We start from the raw sequence: 21,839 nt of genomic DNA on the forward strand, positions 1-21,839 counted from the left end.
TTACGGGTTTTAAAAAAATTTAACTCTTTATTGCCTTATTCAATTCTAAAAATCCTCTAGAATATTGTCCTGAATTTGTAAGTTGATCCGATTAATAGTTTCGGAGATACAGCCCTGAGAATTTGTGCGCTCGAGTCTAGCTAGGCTATGCGTGCCGTCTTTAAACGCATTTTTCTAGAAACTGTGTTTTTGAAGTCGGTTGGCAAGATTTTTCGAGAACTACTCAAACCGATCGTCATGAAATTTTACGCAGGTCTTTGAGATACAATTCTTGAAGATTTTTTCTATTATACTATGTTCGGACCGATATTGAAAATATTTTGAAAACACATTTGTGGGTTGTGGAATCTAAGTCGTTCGGACCGACAAAGTGTGTTTTCGATGAGTTTTCACTGACAACTATCAATAGGGGGATTCTTTTGCTCTTGCAAGATTGCACGATGACACAAATTGCAAAAAATTCGTCGCGATTGCCGAATTTAAATTTTTTTTTCATAAAAGCCAGTATTTCTTTGTTAATAGTGTATGTTTGTAACAATAAAAATTCTAATAAAATTTTCAATTTTTATATGAAAAAAGAATTTGAAAAAGGCTATTTTTTACCCGAGGAAATCCAGGTTACCCCTTAAAAGATACTAACTGTTAAAGTTTGATTATTTTAAGGCAAAATTTTTTTTCTTATGAAGTTTGTATAAATTCACTTGAATTTGGCTAACTCAAATCGATATGATTCACAAAAAAACTTCGAGTTAGAGAGACTTTGAGTTATAGAAGTTTTCATTATAACATAAAATTTTTCGAAAAGCTCTAAAATATAGATTTACAAGTATACACAGTGTGTTTTATTTACTTCGCCTAAAATTTGTTGCTTATGCACTTAAATCATGTTTTCCTGTAGTTTTTGGCTTAGCATATTTACATATATGTACTTTTTGCTTGTTTGTTTCAGTGAGAAGGGATTCTAAACTGTTAAGTGCTTTGTAGTAATCTTTGGTTGTATCAATATTCCCATTTAAATATGAATTTAAAATTGCAAAGTAATAGAATTTTGAATGGCGATTGACTAATTTCTTCTTCAGAATACTAAATCGCTTTCCATGGTGCTAGAAGTCATATTCCAAGGGCCTGTTAGAAATCCGGCTGAACAATTCTAGTTGTCCATCTCAATATAAACTGTAATAATAACATTTGAAAGAACAAATGCGTTACTTAGAGCTCGACTTATGAAGAACTTCGAGTTAGGTTAGTTTGAGTTATGAAAGTTCAACTGTATGCGATAAGTATATACAGCTGTGTTCATGCAAATAGTAGTGCTGGTGGGATACAACCCTAAAAAAACAGGTTATAAATACAGAATTGAGAGCTGTTTTTTTTTGTGTTAATTTCTACATATCGCGTAAACACATTTTTTTCATATTTTCCTACACGACTATTCAATTTATCATTGCATTTTATACCACTTCATATGATCTGGAGCTGTATCTCACTGTTTCCTAACTCTTGACATGTCAGAAGATGTGAAACAAGTTCTTTAAATATACGAAGTTATAGCACTACTATTTTCATGAAGACAGCAGCAAGTGTCCACTTTTACTTAAGTCGAAACATTAGTTGCATTATACAAAAGAAACTTTACTTTTATTTTTAGAAATTCCATTTAAAATATTTTTAATGAAAATCTGTACACTTAAAGGGTTAACTAGTAGATTCTTGAACTTTGAGGTAGGAGGGTTAAAAATGAAAGACTTCTAGTAAGCTTAAAGCAATTTTTCAAATACGTTCAATTTATGACGTTCGCCAGTTCAAGAGTTCGAGTTAAGAAAGATCATAAACGATGAATTATATATACAAAAGAAGAAAAAAAGATCGAACCATTATAAAGGGTGATTTTTTAAGAGCTTGATAACTTTTTTTAAAAAAAAAACGCATAAAATTTGCAAAATCTCATCGGTTCTTTATTTGAAACGTTAGATTGGTTCATGACATTTACTTTTTGAAGATAATTTCATTTAAATGTTGACCGCGGCTGCGTCTTAGGTGGTCCATTCGGAAAGTCCAATTTTGGGCAACTTTTTCGAGCATTTCGGCCGGAATAGCCCGAATTTCTTCGGAAATGTTGTCTTCCAAAGCTGGAATAGTTGCTGGCTTATTTCTGTAGACTTTAGACTTGACGTAGCCCCACAAAAAATAGTCTAAAGGCGTTAAATCGCATGATCTTGGTGGCCAACTTACGGGTCCATTTCTTGAGATGAATTGTTGTCCGAAGTTTTCCCTCAAAATGGCCATAGAATCGCGAGCTGTGTGGCATGTAGCGCCATCTTGTTGAAACCACATGTCAACCAAGTTCAGTTCTTCCATTTTTGGCAACAAAAAGTTTGTTAGCATCGAACGATAGCGATCGCCATTCACCGTAACGTTGCGTCCAACAGCATCTTTGAAAAAATACGGTCCAATGATTCCACCAGCGTACAAACCACACCAAACAGTGCATTTTTCGGGATGCATGGGCAGTTCTTGAACGGCTTCTGGTTGCTCTTCACCCCAAATGCGGCAATTTTGCTTATTTACGTAGCCATTCAACCAGAAATGAGCCTCATCGCTGAACAAAATTTGTCGATAAACACATTTCGAACCGAACACTGATTTTGGTAATAAAATTCAATGATTTGCAAGCGTTGCTCGTTAGTAAGTCTATTCATGATGAAATGTCAAAGCATACTGAGCATCTTTCTCTTTGACACCATGTCTGAAATCCCACGTGATCTGTCAAATACTAATGCATGAAAATCCTAACCTCAAAAAAATCACCCGTTATCATTTAGCTGCCAAACAAACTGAAGGGTCGAAACCCAGAGCTTCTAAGAAAAACCTTTTAATTTGACGAGATATTATTGCGAAATTTGGCATGCATTATTATCCAAGACATCGCTACAAATAACGATTATTTTATACGCTATTATGTTATAAAAAAAGCACTTGTGAGGGTATTATAGCTGCATTGCAGACGAACTGAACATTTTTCTTGTTGTTTATTTTTTAAGAATATAAATAGTCAAGAAAATACTATAGGTTTGCGATTTCATGCATTTTAAGGCTTAATCTTTTGGAAAGCTGTATTCTATAATAGCTGCTATCAAACTAAACAAGTGCAATGCTTATAGGAAATATATCATCACCTAAAATGCAAACCAACGTACTGTCAAAAACAGCGAAATTGTTTTTTTATTGCTTAGGATTCACTAAATCATATTACAAATATTGTAGCAAAATTTTCAGCTTTCACTGTCAGATATAACCAATACATAACCGATACATAACCAGTACATAACCAATAAATAACCAATATATAACCAATACATAACCAATACATAACCAATATATAACCGTTTTATAACCAAAACTCAAATTTTGTTTCAATATGAGTGATTTCTATTATATCGTTTTGCCTTCGTCTGTCAACTTATAAAAAGTGTTGTTATGTTATTTTGCATTTCAAGTGACGATATTTGTAAATATATCTATGCATTTAAGTAAGATATGCGAGTATTTCTACCAAGAAAAATTATTTGTAAAATAGTAAATATTACAATTAACTCAATTTCGAACTTATGCTGGCAAGTTGGCAATGAAAGAGAAAGAGCTGTTCATACATTTGTGTGAAATTTTACAAAAATTCTCATGAGCTTCATACCACGAATACCGGAATACCCGAAACTACAAAGTTAACTTCTACAGCACTATAAAGGACAATAAGAGATATGCTCCTGATGATTAAAGGCATCGATTGTGCATCGTTTGAATTAGTATTTAACAAGTAGATTGTCTAAATTTTAAAAATTTTAACTTAAATTAAATTAAATTTAAATGACGAAGCCAGCTATAGTCTCCATATATTGATTTTCTCTACCCACTACATTTGTACACTGCTGTTTCGACAAAAGAAAAAAACTCCATTCAGTATACCAAAAACCCAGTTCTCTAGTTAAAAATGGTGTAGAAGCATGGGCACCTGATTTGGGTGGGTTTTATAATATAACTGTCCTATGCTTTTGTGCTGTTATTATCTCTATGTAATTACGTCAATTTATACGATTCTGTTGTGTTTGTTGTATTCATCAATATAAATCTGCTCTTGGCTGGCATTTGATAAAGTTCTTGAGACTGTCAAAGCCATATTTACACTGTGTTTTGCTTAAAATCCGGCGGCAAATCACATTGTTGATAAATACAACTTTTTGTGAAGCCAATTAGAGTATGGCACATAATGATAATTGTTGCATACAATTGTAAGAAGTTTGTTTCCAAAAAAATATTTAAAGATATTTATTTATGAAATTTGTATGAAAACTCTTTTGTTGTGAAAACTGCGACGATTTCATTCAGTTTGTTTGATTGCGTACAATATTATTAGAAAGCCGTGTACTTAGTTTGAGAGTAATTCACAAAAAAAAGTTTGAATTTTTCGTATATACCGAGTTAAAAACGACAAGTCAAGCACTGCTTCATATACCGTAAACGTAATTTTGTTTTCATCCACAACAGCCATTTGTTATTTCATTAAACATTTTCAAACGCTTCGTTTTCAAAAACGCACAGTTCATTTCCAAACAACACCAGATTATACACGCACGTCCATGTTGTATACACTTTATTTGTTTCACTTAGCTTTCGAAAACACTGAAAATGCATTTTTTGACTTTTCGATATTTTTTTTTTGATTTTTTTCGTTCACACTTTCTTTTGAGTTAACACAGTCTCTTAGCGACCTGCCGACTGTCTATCGTCAGCGAGCTGCCCCAATTTTGCCGCTACAGTTCACTATTTCCCAATTTCACGTCTCTTTGCTCGCTAAAATAAAAAATACCCACACACACTCACATATATACACACGCACACACTCATAAATAGATACGTATGCTTGTTTTTATTTTTATACATGGATTTTTCTTTGCCGATTTTCACATTGGTTCACCATTGTACATACATACATATGTATATTCTTTGCGTACGTACAACTGTAAAACATTTACGACGTCTCGTAGGTCTGCGGGCACGGCCGTGCAGCTGCTAAGGTATCGTCGCGCGACGCGTTTTCAATTTTCGCATTTTCTGTGGTCAACATGGACAGAACTAAATCGAGCTTTCGCCTGTAAGTAGTTCTGCTCGAGTTCGAGCTGGCTGATCCGTTTGGTGGAAAAATTGTTCAGTAATAAAAACAAATCCAGTACCGACGGTATATTCGATTTTCACAACAAACAAAATCACCTAGCAACTTACAATAAGTTATCATGCTTTATTGTAGTGTTGCCACAATTTAAATTTTTCAAACAACATATTTTCGAAACCATTTAATTTTTTTTTAATTTTTTAGGTGTCTACTTATTTCCAATTGCTTACTTTTCAAATTCGAAATTCACTTGTGATATTCAAAAACGATTTCGTATGCCATAGGCGCTATTTCATGATTCACCTTGTTGGGTATATTTATTTATTTTTTCTTAGAACTAAATACACTATTATTCAATATTCTTGTTGATTCACTTTCAGCCGATGAATAATATTTCACAACAACATTTTCATATTTTTTTTAAGCTTATTCAGCGGCATTTTTCAATTTTGTGTAATTTTCGTGCGTTATTTCATCAAAAAATTTCTTGAAACACCGGAGAGTTTTTGAATTCACGAATTCACTCGTTAACTTGTGTTTGTATTGGGTGTAGGTGGTGTTAAATATACAATATGTGTTGTTGTCGGGCACTGAGCACTGAAATGTTTGAATTGAATGCAACGCAGCCACACGCTTACATATAGAGCTAGATGGATATTAATTTCAAACAACCTCAATAAAGTTTATCAAAAGACAGATGCGGAACTGGGAACTGCGATTTCCGACATTAGATGTGAACTCAACGATTATTAAACTATCACTAAACCAGCTGCTTATTCGCATCCGTCGCATTGCCGCATTGCCGTCTGCGTTCGGAGGCTCGCGCACTCGGCTGTTAACAGCGCTGCGTTCGGCACGCTTGTCAGCATGTTAAATATCTATGCATGCGCTGTGCGCGCTGACAGTTGCGCCAACAGCGTACGTTAACGTACGCGCTGTCGAGCATGTTTGATGTTCGCGCTGCCGCAACACCGATGTACATATTAAACATTATTTAAACAGCTGCTAATTAGACAGTTTGCTAATAACTTTAATACCAGAGTATGTTACTACACAGAGAAGGCGCAAATGTTAGCTGTTCTAAAATGTCAATTATTATGAGGGTGATCCAAGTTGAGATCACGGGTGAACCGATATTTTCGAGCCAGTTCAAGTAGAGATCACGGGTGAACCGATATTTTCGAGCCAGTTCAAGTAGAGATCACAGCTGATCAAATATTTTCGAGCCAGACCTTGGAGCAAGACATCACGCGTGTCATTCGCCAGTTATCAGTCGGTCGAAACGCTTGAACGAGTCATCGAAAATTGGCTTCAACGGATGCACCATCTGAGACGTAGCCGCCGCCAGCATTTGCAAGAGATAATCTTCAAAAAATAAATGCCTATAAATTTCATTTCGAAGGATAATAAACATAGTTTCGTTGGCACCAAAGGTCGTACACATCCAAATCGTTCAATTCAGACACGAAATATTCATGACACTATTACTGCAACATAGTGACCGAATTAATGATTATTTCTGTCCATGGAAAATATCAAATAGTGACATTTTGAGTATGTCACAGCGTTTCAACGAATATTTCTGGATTATTATAGTTTGTTTTGTGCTCATTCACCGAACTTCCGAGAACCTAACGAGATTGATGGTCGTTTAACTTTTATTCAGCGGATGCACTCATCCCGGTTTTCTTAGATACTCTGCTCCAAAGCAGCAATAGCGTTTTCTGTGCATACTGCACTCGTATGACGAAGACGCCCATTATTCACTAGAGAAACCGATCCATGATCCGGAGTGAATATGTTCAGCTGTCAAAGAGACTATCTCCGAAAAAGAAGGATTGCCTCATTGAAAACAATAATAGTTTAAATTAAAAGTTTCCGACCTGACACAAACATAGTGCTACTAGAAGATTTTTAGTCAGCCCTAACCCTAAAAAGGCGCGTGCATAAATTTGATCAACGAATCATTGTGACTTATAACATTTTGAGTGAAGCAACTTTTGTTGATAAAATATTATTTTTTGAATGGGAAAAATATACCAAAAACTTGGTTTAATGATCTCCGGACACTGCCCCAAGGAAATCAACCGTTGATGATTGGTACATACGTTAAGTTTAGACGTAGTGAAACGAGCATCGATAACGGTGAACACAGTGGACGCGCAAAAGAGGTTTTTACCGACGAAAACATCAAAAAAGTCTACACATCATAATTTTGGATGATAGTAAAGTAAAGTTGTTCAAGACACTCTAAAGCTAAACTTGGACATCATATCATTCACGAATATTAGGATATCAGACTGCTCTAAGCAAAGTGGGCGCCGCGCGAGCTCACTTTTGACCGAACATAACGACGAGTTGATGATTCGGAGCAGTAAACCCGAGTTTATGCCTCGATATGTGACAATGGATGAAATATGGCACCATCATTTCATTCCGAAGTCATATCAAGAGTTATTCGAGTGAACTGCACACTATGAACCCGCGTCTGTATTTTGGGATGCACATAGAATAGTTTTTATTGACTCCCTTGAAAAAGAAAGCATCATCAACAGTGACTATTACAAAGCGTTATTGGACCGTTATTATTCATCATTTATCTAGAATAGGGCTTCGATTTGCTTACGCATCCACTGTATTCTACAGATCTGACACCAAGTGACTATTTTCTGTCCGCGGATGTCAAAAGAATGCTCGCTGGGAAGAAATTAACGTGGAATGAAGAGATGATCGTCGAAACAGAGATCTGTTTTGAAGCAAAGGACAATTCTTACTACAAAAATGGTGTCGAAAATTTAGAGGGTCGCTATAACCTGTGTATCACCTTTGCAAGCAATTATGTTGAATATAAAAATAAATTTTGCCAAAAACAAATGTCTGTTACTATGGTAGACCGGGGACTTTTCAATTAATCTGTTACATCTAAAACAAACACCCGTTACAATATTTAACAGCGATCGTTAATTATAGCAGTACTAACATTAATTATAATGAGATTTACTAACATCATTAACATTCTCTGCTAACATTATCTGTTTTTATGTTCTCCTCGTCTGTAGATGTTCGGCAGGCGCCACACGCAACATGTTGGTTTGGCAACTTGCGCCATGCAACTTGTTGTGTTTACACTTTACAACCAAAGTACTTTTAAATGCAATGCTAACGCCACACAAGTTAATCACTTTATCGCTTCTGTGTGTGCTTGTGCAGAATGCGGCACTTCCGTTGCTTCGGCAAAGGGCACTGGATTCGTGCAAGGCGACGATGCACCTTCTGTTGCTGCTGGTTATAAGAAAGTCATCGCGCGAGCCATTACGAAGGTAGACGAATGTATGGTATATCTCTAAGAAGCAAGAAAGCGCGACGTTCGGCTGTAATCGAGCATTTTATACTCTCGCAAGGATCAAAGCCGAGAAAAAATTCCACGTATTAGTAATACTTTATATTTATTAGAAAATGTTACAAATTCAGCATTCTTCCTGATCCCTAAATTTCATTAATATACCTGATATGAAAATTGTTATATTAGGCATATAAGGGTTAGGTCAGGTAAGGAACAGAGGTTTTCCATTATTGACAATATGACATACTTGTATTACTTCCAGTAACATGTAATACTGAATTTCATTAAGGTAACTCACACATTGACTGCTATTTTTGGTGCTATGTCAGCCATAGGTACTGAGACCCCCATATCGGTATCGGTAACTGGGAACTTAAAAATTTATGTTCCAATTTCGACTGTTTTAGGACATGAGATTGCATGGCTTGAATACACTTGGAAAGCAAAGTTATATTTGGCTAATTTTACCAAATTAAAATTGTGATATATGGGAAATAGGCGGACAGAGACACGCACATTATACACTTTTGACACCTGCTCCTATCTTGGTTTTAAGATTTTATGTACTTATTGTAGCACTTTTGGTAGTTTTCACAACATAACCGTTATGTGGTGAGTGGGCGTGGTTATCGTCTGATTTAAACGATGCTCACAGTAACTAAAAAGTTTTCTAAGGACTTCCTTTTATCAAGTTAGGCTGAAATAGGTTACATAGTTTCCGAGATATGCTCATTAAACCTAGTGTTCCAAGAACTGAGGTGTTCGTCTAGGGTCCATTGCTTCCAGCAACCCTTAAGGGAACTAAATGGCCTCGGCAGCTAAGGAAACTTGTATTTCCAACTGCCTTCGAACTGTCCAGTTTTGGCTGTCGAGTTATTGCCCGCTTGCTTAGCCTAACGAAATGAAACATATATAGGCGCTACGGATAGCTCTAATTGCCCCTTGACTATTCACTATAAGGTTATGGCCTTAATGGTTTGAGCAGAGGCCCACTTGGCACTTTCTGTTATGCCCATAAGTTTGGCCTGAAGGGCTGAATTGGAGTCATTTAGTTTGTAGCTACCTTCTGTGTATGGATTACTACGGAAGAAGTGCGCTCCTCTTCCCATTTCGCACTTTAATCCGTCGGTGAATATACAGATTTCGCTGTTGGAACTGTCGATCATAGAAATATTGATCCATTATTTTTATTTACTGGGGAATGTAAAAGTCGTGTTTAATACCTCATGGTTCTATTTTTCTCGGTGGAATTGTCCATTTAGCACGATTTAAAATTTGCAGTTTGATATCGTACCCGTAGTGATGTCGAGGCTGGTTCTAATAGCCTAAAATTGTGAGCCGGCTGCCCATAAGCATGGTCTCATAACCTCCGGAGCCTTTGTTGATGCAGTTTTCATTGCGCCTTAATCCCCAGAAGGCAAGCTCGTTGCCATATTACAGAGGTTTAATGCGGCACTTTTTCGATACCGTACCAGTTTGGGGCGGTTGACACTTGTGTAGAACCAATAAACCACGCGAGTCGAAAACCTCACTTTGGTGTAATAGTTCCTCTGCAGGAGTTTCAAATTCGAAAGGCATTGGAAACTCTTCTCTCCAGCCTAGTTTTTTATCTAGGATAACTCAAAGATATTTGACAGAGATCGAGAAATTATTAGTTTACTTAGCGAATATATTTACACACACATGTATATAAAACATTAATATACAATATAATATTGAAAATTCATTTGGAAGATTTGATTGGAATAAACGAAACTCGTAAGTAAGGGTGACAGCAGAAAAGTCAAATGCTTATCGCGTGAAGAGAATGTGACAACGAGTAGATGTTCACACACATAGCCACAAATGTACATGCGTCCGCACATGAGCATGTAATGAGCTGTACGGCAAGTTCCATGTGTATGTGCGTGTGTGTGTGTGTAGAATGCAGACAAAGCGGCGAATGTCGCGAGCGTCAAATGCTGACTGATGAGAACGTCCGTCCGCCCGCCCGTCCGTCCGTCGAATGGCAGCCGAAAAGTGCACACTAATCGTAGATAATTAAAATTAAATTAGTGTGTGCAGAGGCAACAACAATGCAACGCTAAAAACAAACATCACCAAGCCGGGCCGTGCACACACGCACGCACCCGTGCAAACACATCGCCACCATATGCTGCTGCTGCTGTTGTTGCTGTTACCGATTATTTAAAACATTTCATACGCAATGTTGTTTTTATTGGTAGTTACACTTTGTTATTGTTGCGCGCTGGTTGACTGGCCTGTTTGTTGGCTGTTGGTTGTTTTCATTGTCAATAGTGCAACCAACTGTCGTCAACTCACCGAGGCACAGAGAGTCTTCGCTGCCCGCAAGTCCGATGACAATGACAAAGATGTCGAGATGTCGAGATGTCGACAAGATTTCAATGTTTTTGTTGTGCGGCGTCGGCTTTATTGTATACCAAGCTGCTTCTGGTGTCGCTGCACTTCCGACTGAAAGTTGGAGTGTGGCTCTGACTCTGGCTCTCATATAAGAAATGCGGAAATTAGAAGTTTATGGCGCAAAACCAAGTTTATTGTGGCACACAATTTCATCGAGTTTAAGCGAAAAGCGACTCATAGAGTTTGGAAGATGTTTAATGACTTCAATACTTTCCAAATTTCTAGATGTACGCATGTTTCAGTGTTGTGTAATCTCCAGACTTAAACAAGGATTCTAGAACTCCTCTCTTCAAGCCTCAGATGCCTTAGACTTTTGTTGGCATGCCGTTAGATGACGTTGATGATAACCTTTGATTTCTTCAAGACTTGTATGGAAAATTCCATCAATGCACATATGATGGAAGTGCGTATGAAATTTCGTATGTATCCAATTATATCCATATCAATAACTAAGATTCTCTTAATTGTCTGATTACTCTAGTTTTTTCTACAAAGAAGGCATTCATTCTGTAAGGTTGAGCATCTTACCGGCCACCTGCTGAAGAAGATATATGGAGTTAGGCGAGGAGGAAACATCTAACACTCCCTTTTTGAGTCTTCTATGTTTGCGAGATCAAGGTTTAAGCCCGGCTTTAAGTCACAGTATCTTTATTGATGAAATTAGACTACTTATACAGACTTCTCGTACAGCTTCTTTTTATTTCCGTACTTCAAAAAGTCCATCGGGCAGTCATAACCGCCACAGAACCCACTTTGAAGAGCTGCAGCAAATTTATTTTCAGACTGGTTATATTATTATTATAGGATTTTGGACCAAATTTAAGAATACATTTTTTGGGGGTTTTTGGATTTGATTTGGGCCGTTTTAAAGCTGCGAAAAGGTGGTGACTTTATGACGCGACGCCTGTATTTGATATTCCCGCAAAACTAATATGGCTGCTGACGTTTAGCAAACCAAAGACTCCTTCAGGATCGGGAAGGAGCTCTCCGAGCCGTTCAATACCAAACGAGGTATCATACAAGTCGATTCTCTGTCGTACAACTTCGTCAATCTACTGCTTGAGAAAATTATTCGACCTGCAGAGCTGAATAGAGAAGTTACAATCTTCTACAAAAGTATACAATTGCTGGCGTACGTCGAAGCATCGATGTCATTGGCCTCATCAATCGAGCCGTTTGTTCTGATTTCGCCAGTTTAGACAACTAAGCAACGCAAATGGGTCTGGCAGTGAAAGAGGGCAAGACGAAATATCTCCTGTCATAAAACAAACAGTCCTTGCACTCGTGACTAGGCTCCCACGTCACTGTTGGCAGTCATAACTTCGAAGTCGGCACCAGCATTAAGACTAACAACCACGTCAGCATCGAAATCCAACGCAGAATAACTCTTGCCAGCAGCTGCCACTTCAGACTGCGTTGGCATTTGAGACATAAAGTCCTCTCTAAATTCTACAATCCCCGTCTCCACTTATTATCCCCGTCCTGCTATATGGTGCAGAGGCGTGGACTATGACAACATCTGATGAGTCGGCGTTACCAGTTTTCGAGAGAGAGGTTTTGCGGCAGATTTATTGTTCTTACTGCAATGCCAACAGCAAACACCGCAGTTGAAGAACGATAAGCTGTACGAGGTATACGACGACATTGGTATAGTTCAGCGAATCAAGACAGCGCCATCGGGGGCTAGGTCATGTTGTCCGGATGGATGGGAACACTCCCGCTCTGAGAGTATTCGATTCATTATGGGCCGATGGAAGCACAGAAAGAAAAAGACCTCTTCACCGTTGGAAAGACCAGGTGGAGACACTTGTAATCTGCACTTGGAATCACCAATTGGAGCCAAACAGCGAAAAGGATGAACGGCTGGTCGGCTATAACCACTTTTGCGGTTTCTACGCCAGTAAAGAAGTAGAAAAATAGTGTCTAAAAGTTTGATTAACACCTAACGCAAGTATCGAGTCCATCACACAAATTATTTTTAAGCACTCAATTCGAGTTTTTGGACATTCTCAGTAGGATCTCTAATGCAATTTAATTGGATTAGTGACTCATGGGTTTCAACTAATGCCGTTACATCAATGAAAACTATTTCACAATAATATTTCGAGAGAGTTAGTACTGCAGTTAGTTTTTGAGAACCTTTCTTATAACTTGCAATGTTTGGAAGATGGGAGACGCAGATTTAAGAAGAGCCTGATCTGTATTCATGTCCTTTAATTAAATGGGGTACTATAGACTAGCAATGCGACGGCAGTTCCGGCAATACTGGGGCACTTTCTCAAACGATTACTAATAAATATTTATGTTTGTATTTTTAATTTCGCCAAACCGAATAATTTATTGTTGCCTCAATTTGCTCGTTTTCCGCCTGACGATCATATAATATTAATATTTAGCTATTTGTTGTTTGTATTTGTATACGTTAAACATATGTGTATGTGTGCATGCGCGTGAATAAATACAGGCGTGTACGTAAGTCGGCTGCGCATGCGTGCTCTGTTGTCTTAGGCATGACTGTGCGTGTGTGTGGGTGTGCGAGTGTGAAATTTCGTGGTGATGATGCGTTGACATTGCGGTTGGCAGCTGCTGTCAGCAAGTGCCAACAGTAACCACAAACACTGGCGTACACACACACACACACACACACGATCATTTCAAAACAATATATTTTTCACACATGCCTTTGTGTGTTCGTTTGCCTTCAAGGAAGTGAATAGCTGACAAAAAAGAAAAACAACACATGTGTGTATATATGTATGCCTGCATACTGTATTGACTGTGTTGAATGCTGCTGCACGAGGAAGTAAGAAAACGAAAGGAATTTCCGATTCTTATTCTTCGGATGAGCTGCAGCTTTTCAAATATCCAATATTTAGCAAGCATTTTCTTGATCCAGACAACAGAACCAACTTTGCTAGTAACGCAGCTGCTATAACCTAACTTACACATATATTGTATGTATGTACGTATGTACCTATGCCGCGCCATAGTCGCCACATACTCATATGTACGTAATTGTAATGAGGGTTGTGCGCTTTTTCAAGCACTTTTTATCATCCGTTGACTGCATTTTCACCTGCTACCAACTGTAGCTACCGAAATTTGTCAAAATTTCAGCTTAATTTCTGCTTACTTCGTCGCACATTGTTTTATTCCGTTTTCATGCCACCGCTTGCATAGTAAATTACAGAGTAGCGAAGGGCACGCAGCCAAAATAAACCACCTGTGTGCACAAACACCACCATCGTCGCCGTGAGTTCAGCGGCAGTGACGTAGACATTATTGCTATCAGCTTCGTCACCGCCCCGATTGCCGCCGTGCCCACTGTCAGCGCCACTGACTACCCGAGCCAAAGCGCCGCAGTTTGGCCGCGGCCACGATGGTAATATCGTTTAGCGGCTTTTGGAAGTGAAAAGTAACCTTCAAGTCGCGTCGTTGCAGACATTGTGCCGCACATGTGATCACTTTAACAGGAGACAGTGTTGCCACATCATTTTAAATGGTGGGCTTAATGCTGTTTACATTAGCATTTGTCTTGGACAATGACCCGAGCCAAATTTTGTGAAGATAACTTTAAGGATAAAATAATTTTTCCAACAAGGACTTGAGTTTGATCGTTTAGCTTGAATGACAACTATACGCTGCAGTGGTCCGATCTGAACAATTTCTTCGAAGATTGCACTATCACTTAGTACATATTTACGTGCCCACAGACGTCGCCAGAAGGTGTATGACTGCGAAAGTTGTTATCAGACTTGGAGAATCAGGATTCCTAAAAGAACACGTGTCTGAACAATCGAAAATCCTTACACACTTTGACTTCATACCGGACCACTTTGATTATGGATCCGCCAAAACAAACTCTGGCGGCTCATATATCGACGAGAGAGTTGTGGTTGGAAAGAAGCCGTTGGAGGAGAGGGGCAGTGCGCTTCTTTACGGATGACTCAAAGCTTGTGGGAAGGTTGGTGGAGGGATTTACTGTCAGGAGTTATCTATCAACTCCAACTTCAGTTTTCCTGACTATTGTAGAGTTTTCCAAGCCGAGGTTGCAGCCATTAAGGTAGCAATAGACCTACTGCTCCGGAGTACAGCCTCGTTCAGAGAAGTGATCATCCATTGTTACAGCAAGGCGGCGATAATAGCCTTGAACTCATTAGCAGTGCGTTCAGTCTTGGTCAAGGAGTGCCTAACATCGCTATCAATAGCAACGATTCTCTTTGTGATAAGTTTGGTATGAGTGACAGGTCAGCGTCAGGTCAGGACAGAAGAAATTGTAAAGCTGATGAGCTAGCAAGTAAAGGCGTCCTAGGAGCGCTATCAGTAGAATGGGAGCGGGTCGATGGCCCTGTATCCTCATGTGTTCTACCTCTAGATAGCTGGATTTCGCGGGAGTTTGGCAATCGCTGGGCAACCATCGGTATGTGAGTTGTCGCAAAATGTTTTTGGCCCAAGATCGATCGCAAGAGATATAGTGATATCTTTGGCCTATGCAAGGCTAGCCCTTATCTTGTAGGTGTTTTAACAGACCATTGGCATCCATGTTTTAAGGCTGGAAATATTACCAGACGTAATCTGCCGAACTTGTATGAAAGAAGACGTGGTGGAAACAATTCAACACTTCCATGTTGACTGTACCGCAGTTTGGGTGGTCAAGTCTTAATCACTTGGGAGCGCATACTTTCAGACATCCCACCGAACTGGCGGGAACTACTACTGGCTACTAAGTGTGTTGTTTAATATACCGGAGGTCTTGTTATCTATGGCTTCAGAAAGGACTACATATGTATACGATCTCTACTGCTGAGCCATATAATCTAACCTAGCCATTACCTTAGGAAATAATCCATTCCGTATTTCTTAAAAATTCCTGATCAAATAAAAAAGTTTTCCATACAAGGGGTTGTGATGGATCAGTCAGTTGCGTCTTCAGGAAAAAAGTGAACAATTTTAGATGGATATCTCAAAACTTGATGGACTAGTTCGCGTATATATAGACTGAAATTGCTAAATCGGGTCGTCTCGCCACGCTGATCATTTATAAATACATACTTTATAGGCTAACCGACGCTTCTTTTTGGATGGTACAAACATCGTGGCAAACTTTAAATACCATGTTCTGGATATAATAAACAATCGACCTATAGCACTAGTAGTAATTTTGTAACCAAAACCGTCTACATAACTTTTTCATACCCTTTTGAAATAGTGTTCTCACTTCTGTTCGGCATTTTTGCGCATGTTGGCAACCATATATAGGAGATTGAAGTCATGAGAGCGGCTTCACGCGTGGGTGAGCCACACTTGTAGGCAGACGTCAGTCCAACATGAAAACCGTCTAAGCCGCAAAGAATTTCCAACAAGCTCGCCAACTAAATGGCAACTTCGCGAACAATCAAATCTTATGCGAGAAAATTTAATCTTGCGCGGACGGACAGACAACTACTCCGCTACTCCGTATGAGACAAAACAATGGAGAGAGTTAAATGAACTGCCTCGCATTTGAGCAAACACAAATATACATGACCAGCCACTGAAGTCGGCTAACTAGTTAGATATTATACAAACAGAGTTAAGTAGTGTAACAAACAGTCGGACGAAGAGTCCAAAACGAAAGACAAGCAGAATGGGAAGAATGAGCAGAATGCAACAAGTGCATTTCCTTTCTGGAAGTTACAATGCGGAAGATTACACTATTGTGCCACACGGTTATTTGCCTCCAATTTTGACTTCTATGTGCTACTCTTCTTCCTGTTCATACTCCGCGGCCGTTTGTTTGCTGCTGGCTCTCCTGCCCAATTCCTCAGCGCGCCATCTTGCCATTCGGTGTTTGTGACGCCTTTATCTGATCTTTTTGAAATTTCCATGTTCTGCATTTAATTTATGTTTGTGCACTGCCGAGCCAAATAGGTTTGGACGAAGTGGAATTAACTCTGTGCCACTTCTGGCCGACAATGCTTGGCCAGAACAGGTACAGAGGTACGTACCGCGGCACAAACACCCCTACAAGCAGTCGCAGTCGCGGTTGCGCATTGTGGTATTTTCGATTTCGAATTTGAATTTTTTAACCATTATAATTACACACTTTAGTGACTTTGGCGAGTTGGTCGTCTGTGGCGAGGCAGGCGCATTTATCAACTTCCGAAAAGGGAAACGTTTCTCTTACAATTCTTCTTACAATTGCTGTATATGTATGTATATTGGTATGTGTGTTTGCTGGTGTGTCGGTATGTCTACTTTTGTATATCAAACTATTTTTCTACACTTGGTTAGCACGTCCGTTCGTTATGTGGCGCAGCTTAATTTTCAGCTGCAGCAATTTGTGGTGAGAAATTTAAATTCTTGATATCACGTGACTCACTTTATTTGCACCACTTAACCATCAAGCCTTGCTTTTCATTGTTATTTACATATTCACAATTGGCTGTAGGTAAAATAATTTATATCATTTCACTTCTTCAATTACTACATATATTCCACATTCTTCTGCTTGTTGGCTATGGATCTGTGTTGGCAGCAACCCTCAGTGGCACTATTGCGCTTTGAAAGGAACTTTCTTGAGATAAAGCTTGAGGTAGAATTTCTACAATTTTTATGTTGAATTCAGTTGACTTTGCTAGTCAAGTGTCGATACTCTAATGCAACAATAGCGCGGTTCGGCAGCAGTGGTTCGATCTAAACAAGATCTTCAAAGATTGCACCGCTGCCTTTAACACAAAGTAACTCTACGCTGTTGTTGTCGTAGCGGCAGAAATCTGTCGAGTTGACAATGCTTGGCCGGATAAAAATCCGGATCCGTTCCTTTCACGTAGAGCCCACTGTTGTGGGAATGGATAATTCATAATTTATTCTATCCCGGGTAACGCTGAATAATCTGTGCCGTCATGGCTTGGACTCTGGATTCAAATTGGATATGCATTTGGATATTTTTCTTTATGATTTCAATAGAGGTCAGGGCTGCTGATTGTTGCATTTTGCCAACTCTCTTTAAATACCTGGTAGGCTTCAGAGAACGTTCATCAACGCATCGTCAATAAGTTAGCGTGGTAAGTGCAGGTTGAAAGAAAACCCTGATCAGCTCTGAACGCTAGGCGTCGTAAGGAAATAGTTCAACCAACTCGTTACTGAGGCAGAACAAGCTTAGGTTCCTTTAACGGGAGCTCTCGACAGACGCATGGAGACTCTGAGTAGATACTCAACAGATAAGAAGAAAGAACGGACGAACATAACCTTAATACTGGACTGTAGCAGGAAGATAAGTGTGATAAAAAGAGGACAGCCAAGACGGCAGTGCCTTAAGCGACGAAACTATCATCCACAAACAGTAGCAAATTGTCTAGCATGTACTCTGTCTTAGGTACTTCTGGAGCAGACTGATAGGTTCGAAGACGACGAGGGGAACCTGCTGCAAGTGAAGTGAGTAGGGCTAATATAAGTGGCGTAATTGTTAGCACTAGTAAGGGAAGCCTTTCAAAATTCATGCGGGCTGCTATGGCAGATAACAAAAATGTGGGAGCGCTACACTGGCAGGCATACTGATAAGATATCTGGGCCACTTCTTGGTACGATCGGTTCCACTGCATCAATAACTGAGGTCATAGCCGCGATATCTGATTCCACAGTTTTCTCGAATAGGGTTAAAGAGAACCCTGGAACACCTAAAAGGTGTGACAGTTTTCAATTAAACGCTTAAATGGACTTGAATGGGTTCAAGGCGCTTTGTGGACACTTAAAATCGAAATGCTAGAGTTCTTTTTCTGACTTCAGAATAAACTTACTGTCAATAAATTAGTCGCAGTTCATCAAACTCTCTATTTTTAGTTCACTTGGCAAATAGTAAACACTAAAAAAACAACTTCATGTGAAGCATTATAACAATTCCAAATTCCAACTCGAATTTTATTTAAATAACTGCTTTTGTAAACCGGCTCCCAATATACCAATAATTGACACCCTCGAACGGAGGATAAAACTTGGGATTATTGACATTTTTATAACACATATTAATAAACAACACAATCACTGGCGATCGACGACGACGCTCTCACGAACAAAGCCGATAAAAAGTGAATAAGTATAAAGAAAAAATCATTTTGAGGCTCCCAAACACCTAAGGCTGTTCATTCGTGCTTCACTTCAAGAATACAACAATGAACATACCAATCAAAATATTGTAGATTTATATCTACATATAGTATGTGTATGTCTGTGGCCCAATGTGTTCTTTAATATTTTCCCATGATTATTTGCTTTATTGTCTAATGTCAAAAAGCTACAAAGTCGCGGCTGCCAACAAAGCCTTCACTTGTTCTATGAAAATAACAAAAACAAAAGTGTATGATTCGAAATGTCACCGCTGTTCAGCGACAGCACTGGTATTAAGCAACATGAACAACAACAACAACAAAGAAGTAAAGACAAGTGTGAAAACGCCAAGAAGCTGGTAGAACACGGACAATGAAACGGTAATGATAGTAAAACGAGTTCAAACTCTTCAAAAATTCGTAAATAGTGAAGTATGTATATACTCATGTGCATGAATATATATGTATGATATGTGAATTTGGTAGCGATCCCACACTGCTGCCCTGTAGGAAAATTGTCAGAAGCGCCTGATTTTAGAATTGTGAATTTTTTTGTCTCCATCAAAGTATTCCTGACCAGATGTAGTACACTTATTCCAATGATTTTTCCAGTCCTCGAAACACTTTGATGACCTTCGGCTCCTTTTGCTCAACTGGTAATCTTCTGACGACGCGTCAGATGCAAACAACTTCTTCAGTGACACGCGATCAACGGCAATTAATGCATCCTTTCTAGAAATGCAAAATTTTCAATATTCAAAAAGTTTTTGTTAAGTAAAACGATAAAATTGAAGCGCAAAAAATATACTTCACTGTGGTCAACCATTCAGTTGTTGTATAGGTTTGGTGGGGAGTCGCCTGTAGATGCGCTACGCCTCTTCACTTCTGGGAAAAGGAGTTTAAACTGGAGCAAAAGTGTATCAGCAGGATAATTTAGAAGGCGTAGTAAAGCACTTAAGCGTTCGATAGAGAGCCTTACATCTTCCAGCAACCTTCTGTCTCAGCACAGAAGGCAAAAACCAACGGGCAGCAGACTAAAAGCAATATTCCTTGATTCATTTCTGTAGTTGATTGACCGTCTGGAAATCCAGATTTCAATCTATTGAATACCTTGCGGTCAGCAATTTAGAACATTGCGCTCGAATACCACACAGAAATTGGGAAAGTCTCAAAAGTGGTTTGCTTCGAGAAGCGTCGTCAATACCAAGAGAAACTGTGCGTGCTGCTCTATAAAATATTTGTGTAATTTATCAGCATGATGAGCTGAGTCGCTTTTCTAACTCCGTCCATCTGTACATACGCGAACTAGTCCTTCGGTTTTTGAGATATTGATCTGAAATTTCGCATACATTATTTTCTATCTAAGAAGCTGCTAATTTGTCGGAACCGTCGGACGATCGTATTATAGAACTAGTAAGGAAGGTCTAAGTTCGGGTGTCATCGAACATTTTATACTCTCGCTTGATAAAGTGATAATCGAGATTTACTTAAGTATCCGTCATTTACATATTTTTTTATTTTGCTGTAAAATTAATTAGAATTAAATTCTGAGAGATTTACCGATATTTTCGGTGAAAAATTAGGTTAGGTTAGGTTAGGCACTGAGTTCTTCGTGTTCGATATCAGGGACCTTGAAAAGTTATAGTCCGATCACGACAATTTTTCCACAAGGGATACCTCAGCTCAAATACCGTATTTGTGTAAGGTTTTACACAAATCATCATTGGTTCCTAATGTATATATTATACAGAGAAGGCATCAGATGGATTTCATTATATTGGAAGAAGGCGTGGTTGTGAACCGATTTCAGCCATATTTCGTGCATATCATCAGGGTGTTAAGAAAATATTATGTACCGAATTTCATTGAAATCGGTCGAGTAGTTCCTGAAATATGGTTTTTGGTCCATAAGTGGGCGACGCCACGCCCATTTTCAATTTTTAAAAAAAGCCTGGGTGCAGCTTCCTTCTGCCATTTCTTCCATAAAATTTAGTGTTTCTGACGTTTTTTGTTAGTCGGTTAACGCACTTTTAGTGATTTTCAACATAACCTTTGTATGGGAGGTGGGCGTGGTTATTATCCGATTTCTTTCATTTTTGAACTGTATATGGAAAACAAATCTGTAGAGTTTGGTTGACATAGCTATAGTAGTTTCCGAGATACGTACAAAAAACTTAGTAGGGGGCGGGGCCACGCCCACTTTTCCAAAAAAATTAGATAGAAATATGCTCCTCCCTAATGTGATCCTTTGTGCCAAATTTCATTTTAATATCTTTATTTATGGCTTAGTTATGACACTTTATAGGTTTTTGGTTTCCGCCATTTTGTGGGCGTGGCAGTGGGCCGATTTTGCCCATCTTCGAACTTAACCTTCTTATGGAGCCAAGAAATACGTGTACCAAGTTTCATCATGATATCTCAATTTTTACTCAAGTTACAGCTTGCACGGACGGACGGACAGACGGACGGACAGACGGACGGACGGACAGACAGACATCCGGATTTCAACTCTACTCGTCACCCTGATCACTTTGGTATATATGTATAACCCTATATCTGACTCTTTTAGTTTTAGGACTTACAAACAACCGTTATGTGAACAAAACTATAATACTCTCCTTAGCAACTTTGTTGCGAGAGTATAAAAAGTCATTGTGTTGAAAATGTTTTTATTTTTGACGAGATATCATCACGAAATTTGGCATGGATTATTGTTCAAAGCAATGCTATAATCTCTGAAGAAATTGTTCAGATCGTACAAATATTACGGGTGAACCAGGAAGGGGTACTGTTTGAATAGCCTTCTTTGACAGATCAACGGAGA

The 21,839-nt window shown here is 38.8% G+C and overlaps 1 protein-coding gene across 10 annotated transcripts in view; it reads right to left on the reverse strand.

Annotated features, from left to right (window-relative positions):
• Nucleotides 1–5,987, reverse strand: part of LOC105233721 (uncharacterized) — a 142,432-nt gene extending 136,445 nt beyond the window's left edge. For 4 of the 10 annotated variants that reach the window (XR_007423099.1, XM_049459501.1, XM_049459507.1 and 1 more), the window contains exon 1: nucleotides 5,398–5,934. The gene's annotated coding sequence lies outside the window, so the exon portion shown is untranslated. Of the gene's footprint in view, nucleotides 1–4,510; nucleotides 4,991–5,013; nucleotides 5,372–5,397 lie in introns of those variants that run through there. The other 6 variants (XR_007423100.1, XM_049459502.1, XM_049459504.1 and 3 more) reach the window with 6 other exon arrangements.
• Nucleotides 5,988–21,839: the final 15,852 nt, after the last annotated feature.

Source organism: Bactrocera dorsalis, chromosome 5, assembly GCF_023373825.1.
Source record: "Bactrocera dorsalis isolate Fly_Bdor chromosome 5, ASM2337382v1, whole genome shotgun sequence".
Lineage (NCBI taxonomy): Eukaryota > Metazoa > Arthropoda > Insecta > Diptera > Tephritidae > Bactrocera > Bactrocera dorsalis.